Source organism: Pectinophora gossypiella, unplaced genomic scaffold, assembly GCF_024362695.1.
Source record: "Pectinophora gossypiella unplaced genomic scaffold, ilPecGoss1.1 Pgos_30, whole genome shotgun sequence".
NCBI classification, from domain to species: Eukaryota; Metazoa; Arthropoda; class Insecta; order Lepidoptera; family Gelechiidae; genus Pectinophora; species Pectinophora gossypiella.
The window spans coordinates 368,331-378,923 of NW_026063240.1; the positions used below are offsets into that span (position 1 = coordinate 368,331).

A 10,593-nucleotide genomic window follows, 5' to 3' on the forward strand; every position below is an offset into this window, starting at 1 on the left:
CCAGAATATAAAATATACCTGTGGAATGTATAGATTTCTATAACAGAAAAGATTTTATTACAATGGAACACGGTTGTCTTTTATTCGGTTACAGAGTTATTGTACCGAAAATACTACAACTAAATATGTTAAAACAATTACATAGTAGCCATATGGGCATTGTCAAAACAAAATCGATAGCTAGAACTTATGTTTATTGGCCAAATATCGACAAAGACATTGAAAACATGTGTCTAACGTGCGGCACATGTTGTAAAGAACGAGACAATCCCATAAAAAGTAATTTAGTACCGTGGGTGTGGCCAACCGCACCTTGGTATAGATTACATCTAGATTTTCTGGGACCATTTCAAAGAAAATATTATTTAGTTCTGATTGATTCACATTCCAAATGGATAGAGGTATCAGGGGTATCAACTACCGGCTCCGAGGTGACGATTCGGGAATTACGGGAAATATTTGCTAGATTTGGGATCCCAAATGAAATCGATACCGATAATGGGCCGCCGTTCAATGGCGAACAATTTAGGTTATTTTTAAAAAAAAATGGGATTGTACATAAACCTACACCACCACGACACCCGCGAAGCAATGGTGCAGCGGAAAATGCTGTAGGTTCAATAAAAAAATGTTTAAAAAAGGCAATATACGACGGAACCGCTATCAACATAGCATTAAGCAGATATTTGTTAAATTATCGTAATACCGAGCATTTTACAACACGCAAAACACCCAGTGAAATGTTATTAGGCCACAGATTAAGAACAACTTTAGATATTATAGCTAAACCACAAACAAAGGAAATTGTAAGAGACAAACAACAAAAACAGATTAATACATATGGTGGGAAAGTAAGAGAAATAAAGACAGGGGACCATGTTATGTTTAAGAAATGGAAAAACAACAAGGAAGTATGGGAGAAGGGACAAATAATTGGTAAACTGGGACAACTAGTTTACGAAGTTGGATGTGGAAATAATGAGAGACATAAGCGACATGTGGAACAAATATTTACAGTACCATCGGGCCAGGAATATGAACCATTTGTAGATAAATTAAATACGGAGGGGGTGGATGATGCGAGTACACAAATAGTTCTGAATCTGATAGTTGAACGTCACTTTAGTTGGAAGAAGCACATTAGTGAAGTATGTATGAAATTAAATAGAATTTTGGGAAGGTTTTTTCACTTGAAATACATATTAGATAAAAAGACATTGTTTATGGTGTACTATGCTCTGGCGGACTCTCTTATTAGCTATGGATTGAGTGTATATGGCCGCACCTTTGCTACTTATCTAAAGGACATCAAAAACTTGCAAATCAGGCTCATAAAACATCTAGTGTGCAAAAAGATTAAAGAAAAATGCAAGGAATCGACCTATTGCGATCTATTCCATATCTGTAAGATCTTGCCAATAGAATTGAAGAGCACCTATATGATTGCGATTGAAAATTACTTCACTGACAAATATAAAGTTCGGCTTAACAATAAATATTTGACAAAAAGAGTAAGACAGGGTAAGTTAGCACAGGGAAAAGTGAATAATTATTATGGAAAAAGATGCACAGATTATATGGTTCCAAAAATCTTTAATGAAATAGACTGGTTAAGGGAGGATGTCAAATTATGTAGCACCGCACTTCGAAAAAAATTAAAATCGTTCTTGCTGGGAAGTGGCGGAAGTGAATGTGGTGTGCTAGGATTGTAGTAAGTGGGACTCCGTGGTCTGCGCCATCTTTGTTAAATTGCGTAATGTCACAATTGAGTGCATACGTCGCCAACAAACTGCACTGCAGTTTGGCGACATATTTAGCTTTAAGTAAATTTTTGTACAAATTTTTTACTTTGAATAAAAAAAAAAAAATAGTACCAGTACCAATACCAGTGCTAGTACCGATGTAACGCCACCTTCATATATTGAGGAACGCAGTGACACTTCTTGTTCATCAGAACGTACTACTGCTAATGTTTCTTCGAGGGAACCATTGTCAAGTAAGAAGGATATAAATACAAATGATAGTGATTTTGTAAATAAGCTGCCTCGTAAAAATAGGATCATGTTTGATATTGACTAGTTGTAAGTAAGTTAGTTTATAGTTCTATAAGTGTAAGTTAGTTTATAGTTCTTAAATTAAGAGGGGGTATATGTGGTGTATTGGTGGTGGGTATTTTATAATAAATCAGTTTGTGCCGGACACTCCGTGGTTTCACTCGTCTTTGTCCTATATATAACAGACAACAGAGTGTTTTTTAATACTAATGACTATACTGTCGATTCGCATTTCGCTTATAATGTGAACAATTCAAATCACAACGACAGTACCGAAAGCATATTGTTTACGTGTCAGGGTTATACTTTTAGTTTTTGGCGGTTAAATGGTGAATATTATTTCTTTAACAGTCATGCGGTTAATAGCAAAAACATTAACATAGGACAGGGCAAGCCAGAGGACGGTCCTTACGTAGCACGTTTATTTAAATGTAATTCAACCGAAGCGCTAGCAAAACTTTTACTTGCGAATGAAATTTACGACGGATCCGAATGAATACTCATTAACTCGATTAAGAGCATTAAATGACGACATTATATGGCAAAATGAAACGCAGGTTAGTTCCGAAACGTCACAGTCCATTTTAATAGATTTAATATCATCACCATTACTGAATGTGAATCAAACTTTAGATTCTATTTTGATAAACTATCAGTCAACACTGGCCCCGATTAAAACCTCTGTGCAAAATTTAGATAGTAAATTGATAGTTGACTCAAACCCGGTAGATGTTTATGACACTACAAGTGATTTGAAATTATCAATTTTAAAACCAGTTGTGCTATTATAAAGAATTGGTAATGAAGCCGAAAACCAATGCATTAAAAATAAAGACGGCCGACCCAAAAAACCGAAACGCGGACGAAAACAGAGTAAAGAAAACGCGCATCGCGAAGCTGTAAGGAAATATACAACGAAAAACCCAGCTGTTAATCGCAAGGCAGTTCAACGGTATAACGAACGCAATCCAGACATTAACCGCGAAGCCGTTCAACGTTATAACGTGAACAACCCAGACGTTCATCGCGCGGCCGTTCAACGTTATAACGAGAACAACTCAGACGTTCATCGCGCGGCCGTTCAACGTTATAACGAGCTTCACCCCGAAATTAACAAAAAAGCAGCACAAAGATATACAGAAAATAGTCGTAACATAGAAACACCGCTGAGATATTCAAAAAATTTAATAGGGGAAAAACAGGAGCATGAACTCAGCACTATTCGTTTATATAATTTAAAAAATACGTCGCTTCTGTCTGATAAAACATATAGATGTCCAAATTGTAATGCTACATTGTTCGAAGAAGAGAAATCTCGTCGACAATGGTGTTGTCATTCAGGAGATTATAACGTTCAGAATTTTCTCCCATTAAATGAAGAATTTTATTCAAATTCAGGTTTTTTAAATAGACCACGCGCTTACAATAATATTTTTGCATTTTCGGCATTAGGTGTTTCCCACGGTTACCATCATCCAGAAGGTATATCTTTTCTAAAAATTCAAGGACTTATTTACCACCGTAAATACCGTTTGATTTATCTTACAATGACAGTCCTAATAATATTAATTTTTACATAAATGACAGTAGCAAAAGAGAGAATTTAGCTGGCGAATTAAGTTTAGATAAAACGGTAGTTCGAATGATTACAGGGTTCATGCACACAGTTAATCCATACATAAAATGTTTTAAAAGGTTAAGTTTAGAGGTATCATCAGAAGCTTTCTTGAAGTTTGAAAAAACTACTCGTGCGACTCACGGTAACATCCTCGGAGATCAACCTATTGGTCAAGAAATTGCCGCAATTATTAGTACAGACCGCGAAGAATTTACTCGACGCTGTATTGTAGTTAAAAAGGTAGCAGACGGTAGGCCTCGAACAATCGATATAATGGATTCCTTATACGACACTTTCCAGTATCCTCTCTTATATCCTCATGGAAATACGGGTTGGCATCCTGATATGAGAGGCAATAAAGGTAATAAGCTTAATCAGGTTAAATATGTCTGTTATTTACTTTTATCAGAATCGCGATTTAGCATATTTGTTCGTTTATCTGAAGAGTGGTTAGTCGATATGTTTTTTAGAGTTTTAGAAGAACGCTTGCGGTTTTTGAAAAATAGCCAAACAAAACAACAAAACAGGCTAAGAGTAGCTCCACTCCAAGAATTAATTAATGACGAGTTTATTTTAGGAGAAGGTGGAGTAGAACCTGGTAAAATTTATTTACCTAGCTCATTCACAGGGGGTCCACGGTACATGAAAAAGAAATACCTGGATGCTATAGCAATGGTAAACAGGTTAGGTCCACCATCATATTTTTTAACTTTAACTTTATTCGGTTCGAGGGAGGGCAACTAGGAGCGACAGAGTCGACTAACAAACACGGCGGTGCGTTAACAACTGCTTTATTCATCAAACATGATAGGTATGTGGACGCAGCAACTGACACGTATATATATATCGGTATAAAACTACTCACATACCTAACATCCCTCCCACACAATTTAGAAAAAAGTGTTTGTACGAGATAACTGCACGGTTTCGTCTAGACCAGGTGTTCTGTTGGACAGGAGCGGTGTGCTCAGGGCTCTGTCCACTGGTAGGTGTAGCGTAGCAGGGACTGCCACCTGGCTCCTGTTCTTCGCCAGCCTGCCGCTGCTCTGACGCCTGTGCTGACCCACCTGCACACTCCTCATCTACTTCCTCCCCCACCATTGACGATGCTGCTTGGTTTGCTTCATGTAGGTGGCCATCTGAAGCCAACACTGGGGGACAATGTGGTGCAGTGGTCGGGCTACCGGGACTGGTCGACACGAGAGGCGCGAGAGCCTGATGATCAGGTACTATGTCCGGGTTCCACGAGTCCTGCCTGGACTGTGCGTGCTGTGGCCCCGTCTGCAAATCTCCCTTCACCATCCATATCTGGTCTATGTGCCTGGTTACTTCACAGCCCCATTCTGGGACGTATATTCTATACATAACGAGACCCATTTTTCCGGTTATCACCCCTTCTATCCAACAGAACTTGTTATTATTTAAATGTATTTTAACCCATACTTTTTCATTTACTTTTAATTCTGGTCTAGCGATTCCTCTATAGTTTTTAGCCTGTGAAAACTGTTTCCGTCTCACCGTTTGAGCGCGGGTTGTGGATGTTGGAGTGACTTGAGCCGCAGACGGATTTATTAAATCTAATCTTGCGCGTAACGGACGTCCGAACAACAACTCAGCCGGCGATCGTTCTGTGATGTTGTGTTTGGAGTTCCTATAATCGAATAGGAATTTCGCTATTTTATCCTGAGTCAATTTAGTATTTTTACAACTAGCGATTACATTTTTTAACCCTTTCTTTATGATTTTGACAAAACTTTCAGCTTGACCATTACTAGCCGGATGATAAGCCGGCGTTAATAGTAGTATATTATTGGGCATTCTGCCCCACCTATCGTTCGCTCTGCTCACGACCGTTCGCTGCGCTCACTTAGGTGGGTGGAATGCCCAATAATATAAAATAACACATTAATTACCCATCACAAGACAACACCAAGAACAAAATCAAGAATAACAACAAAAATAAAATGTGAAAGAAGTAAGTTATTGAAAAATGTTTTAACAAGTTGAAACAAGGTTCAAGTCTCAACAAGTTTAAACAAGGTTCATGCTTTAATAATTCTATTTTGTACTAGCTTTTGCCCGCGACTTCGTCCGCGTGGCGTGTTATATAAGAGAGAGATCTTTGTGTGTGTGGGAGTGCATATCAAATTTCAAGCATCTAACTTATGCAGTTTAGATTTTTTCATACAATTTTTTTCCCAATAACTCTCATTTTTCAAAATACAGCCAAAAATAAACTTTATATTTACTAAGGTATGCATGCATGCTAGATTGAATCAATTGATTGAATTGATTTTTTTTTAATTGATTGTTCATTGAGTTTTAATTTTAATACACACTTCCTCTCTTCCCTTCAACGTTGCTGTGCCCTACAGGGTCCATGTTTTAGTTCCTATGCCTATGTAACACCCCATTGTACTACATGGAATGCAATAAATAATTTAATTGAATTGAATTGAAAACATCTATCTTACGCGGTTTCGATTTTTTCATACAAATGTTTTTTTCCCGCTAACTCCCGTTTCCGTGGGAATTTTGCAATATCCTGTTGCAACTAAGGTTTAAGTTAACTAAAGTACCTGCATGCCAAATTTCAAGCGTCTAACTTAAGCGGTTTAGATTTTTCATACAAAAGGATTTTCCCGCTAATTTCCGTTCCCGTGGGAATTCCGGGAATTCCTTTCTTAGTGCACCTCTACGGTACCTAAGCTATGTCCCTTCCAAATTTCAAATGCCTACATTTAGCCGTTCAGGCTATGCGTTGATATGTCAGTCACTGAGTCAGTCAGTTTCTCCTTTTATTTAGATTTGATTTTTTCATACAAATGTTTTTTTCCCGCTAACTACCGTTCCCGTGGGAATTTTGTAATATCCTGTTGCAACTAAGCTTTAAGTTTACTAAAGTACCTGCATGCCAAATTTCAAACGTCTAACTTGAGTGGTTTAGATTTTTCATACAAAAGGATTTTCCCGCTAATTCCCGTTCCCGTGGGAATTTCGGGAATTCCTTTCTTAGTACACCTCTACGGTGTCTAAGGTACCTGCGTGCCAAATTTTAAACATCTTACTTGAATGGTTTAGATTTTTCATACAAAAGGATTTTCCCGTCAATTCCCGTTCCCGTGGGAATTTCGGGAATTCCTTTCTTAGTGCACCTCCAAGGTACCTAAGGTACCTGCATGACAAATTTCAAACGTCTAACTTGAGTGGTTTAGATTTTTCATACAAAAGGATTTTCCCGCTAATTCCCGTTCTCGTGAGAATTTCGGGAATTCCTTTCTTAGTGCACCTCCACGGTACCTAAGGTATCTGCATGCTAAATTTCAAATGTCTAACTTGAGTGGTTTAGATTTTTCATACAAAAGGTATTTCCCGCTAATTCCCGTTCCTGTGAGAATTTTGGGAATTCCTTTCTTAGTGCACCTCTACGGTACCTATGGTACCTGCATGCCAAATTTCAAACGTCTAACTTGAGTGGTTTAGATTTTTCATACAAAAGGATTTTCCCGCTAATTCCCGTTCCCGTGGGAATTTCGGGAATTCCTTTCTTAGTACACCTCTACGGTATCTAAGGTAACTGCATGACAAATTTCAAACATCTAACTTGAATGGTTTAGATTTTTCATACAAAAATATTTTTCCGCTAATTCCCGTTCCCGTGGGAATTTCGGGAATTCCTTTCTTAGTGCTCCTCTACGTTATCTAAGGTACCTGCATGTCAAATTTCAAAAGTCTAACTTGAGTGGTTTAGATTTTTCATACAAAAGGATTTTCCCGCTAATTCCCGTTCCCGTAGGAATTTCGGGAATTCCTTTCTTAGTGCACCTCTACGGTATCTAAGGTACCTGCATGCCAAATTTCAAATGTCTAACTTGAGTGGTTTAGGTTTTTCATACAAAAGGATTTCCCTTCACTACTCTGCTCCTATTGATTGTAGCGTGATGAAAAGTATACTATGACCTGTCCAGGAGTGTGAAGAATAATTGTACCAAGTTTCATTAAAATCCGTCCAGTAGTTTTTGTTTCTATAAGGAACATACAGACAGACAGACAGACAGACAGACAGACAGACAGACAAAAATTTTACTGATTGCATTTTTGGCATCAGTATCGATCACTTATCACCCTCTGATAGTTATTTTGAAAAAATATTTAATGTACAGAATTGACCTCTCTACAGATTTATTATAAGTATAGATGTACTTACAATAGATGTTGTGAATACTGCCCACTGCAAGATGATGTTTAACACAATGTAAACATGATAAAAGTGTAAGTAATCGTGATAAACAGAATTTTAACTTCGCTAAATCTTTGAATAAGAATCGAATCTGCGTTTGTAATCAAAGTGATCAAAGTAACTAATCAAAGTGATTCAATGTTAATTTGAAGTACTTAAGTATCAGAAAATTTTTATTTACGAGTTTACGAGTGTGTAAGTATTGATGTTAGGCGTAATTAAAGAAAATAAGGTAGGTAAGGCGTAATGCTTTTATTTGTTCAATCGTGTTCAATCTACATGTTTGTCAGAGTAAAATCGTGGTTCATCTTCAAAGTTTTTGTCAATTCGTGTAACTAGCTTCTGTAACAACTTCCACTCATCGCTGTCATCCGGAGTCTGCAGCTTGATTCGTAGAAGAGCCTTGCGCCAGACTTCTCTTGAATCAGTGTTGTTCACGTCGTTGGCATGGTATATCTTCAAGTCCACCACGTATTCGCCATCCAAGCTAGTTGTACGCCGCTCTGACCCGTTCGCCACCTTGTTCACGAAGTACGATACGATCCTCTTGTCGCTTCCTTCATTGCCGACCGTGCGCCCGTGAGTTAGCCCGAAGATGTCGTGTGTCTTTGCTTTCTTCCTATAATAAAAAGAAAATATATTTTAGAGTTACAAAGTAATAAAAACCAACTTGCTGTCATATTTGATAATAAATATAAATAGTTAAAACATTGGTGAATGTATGGAATGTAGGGAATGTATACTTGTTCGAGAGATAACGATAACATAAATAAAAACAAAGTGATTCTTGTGATACGTCCCCACAGGGATTCGAACCCGGGGCCTCCGGATCGTGAGCCCAACGCTCAACCACTGGACCACGGAGGCCATAAACAGCAGGAACAGCAGGAGCCTTTAAACTGAGGGATACGGACCGTTCTCGAACGTAAAGTAATGAACCGGATCGTAAATTGACTCGACAGGGAATCGAACCCGTGACTTCTGTTGAAGAAATCAAGGTATCAAGCCAATGCACCACCTGCTGAAAAAAATATTGACATGTCACATGGTTAATTATACTCACTTTGTATTCTCCTGGTCAATCGACGAAATCGACGGAGGGGCTCGCGAACACTTCATTTGGCGTGCAACAGGAGTCTTCTTTGTAGATCCCTGCTTCGGAATAACTTCAAATTCTGAATCGGACCTGAAACAAAATAAATCAAATCAAATCAATGTAATGTACTGCACTGTAACTGTAGAAATTCTTTGGGTGATGTGTACTCCCCACACTAATAGGTGAAGCAGAACTTCTAAGTTAAACCTCCAAAATTATGTGATGGAGAACTTACATAGTGCTCAGAAGTGGAACTTGTTTTAGCTTGAAGTGTTCACTTGCACAGCGCCGGGGTCGACTCAGGGCTGGTAAGCGGTGGCTGGTGTCGCTCAGGGCTCAACTCTCTTCACTGAGGAGCGGGGTTACTCAACTCTTTTCGGCGAGGAGGTTCTTGATCTGCTTCTGATAATTTTTACCAAAGACTTCGCTGTTTTATACCCCAAAACTAAAATTAAGCAAAAATGTTACATCGTAATTTAAAAAGCCTTAAAGCCTATTTAATTCGTTGACATACGTCCTTTTCGAAAATATTTCATTTGGGATACCATGTTACAGCTCACGAAAACCTGCAACGTAAATTGAATAAAGCACTGAAAACCATTTAACATGAACTCTACCTATTATAAAAACTGCACGCAAAAGCAACCTAATTCAATTACTGGTCGACCCACACGAGCGTTCGTGCTATACGTTAGAAAAACGATATGGTTCGCGGTCTGAGCGCCGCGTTTGCGTCAAATGTACGTTCGCGGAGTGCAAACGTTCACGAAACGCCCGTGTGAGGTTGACGTAATGATGAGCATTGACAAAAAATATTTAAAGTCATCTTTTTTCGATGAACAAATAGCTCACGGAATATTGCAACATCAATTCAAAAAAGCAATACCAGCATACCTACTTAATACGTAATACTTTTAATTACACGTGTCTAATACTTACTCAGAATTAGGTACCATACATATTTCGTCCGTTGAAGCCCTCGTACGTTTGAACCTCAAGATATATTTCAGAATTACTGTGATTTACCAAAAAGGTGAGTTTGAATTAAAATAAGTTTACCTAAGTACTGTAATTCAGTTATTTTTTTCATAAATCAATAATTATGAACTTATGAGCTAATAACTTTAAATTTCTTACAGCCTACTTATTAAAAATTAAGTAGAAGATCCACGATCTGCACCGATACACAGAGGAAGTTATTTCAACAACTTACAACAAAAAGTGAGTAAGAACAAAATTATACTTAAGTAAATACTTATTTAAACTATAAAAAAATGGTTAGTGAACTAATAAAATTACGAAATATTTACAGGTCAAAAAGGGAATCGCTCTCTTGCTGCGATTCATGAGTGAAAATTCAAGAAAGTACTATTAAAGTCAACGATCACTCTCGAGGTAAGAGTGCACAATATTTATTTTCATACGCACCTAATCTAGCTCAAAAAACCGGTAAACGATGAAGATATTGATTTAATTCTAACTTTCAGATACGAGGTGACTACCATTCTTTATCGACTTGAAGCTAGCCAGATGACGAGTTGATGTAGACCCTTAAATGGTAAGTCTGAATAGTGTCATAATTAAA

General features: G+C 37.8%; 1 long non-coding RNA gene across 1 annotated transcript; it reads left to right on the forward strand.

Annotated features, from left to right (window-relative positions):
• The first annotated feature begins 9,674 nt into the window (after positions 1-9,674).
• On the forward strand, positions 9,675-10,593 carry LOC126380866 (uncharacterized). Its single transcript, XR_007568573.1, has 4 exons — positions 9,675-10,041; positions 10,148-10,229; positions 10,321-10,403; positions 10,496-10,593. It is a non-coding gene; the product is annotated as an uncharacterized LOC126380866 (long non-coding RNA).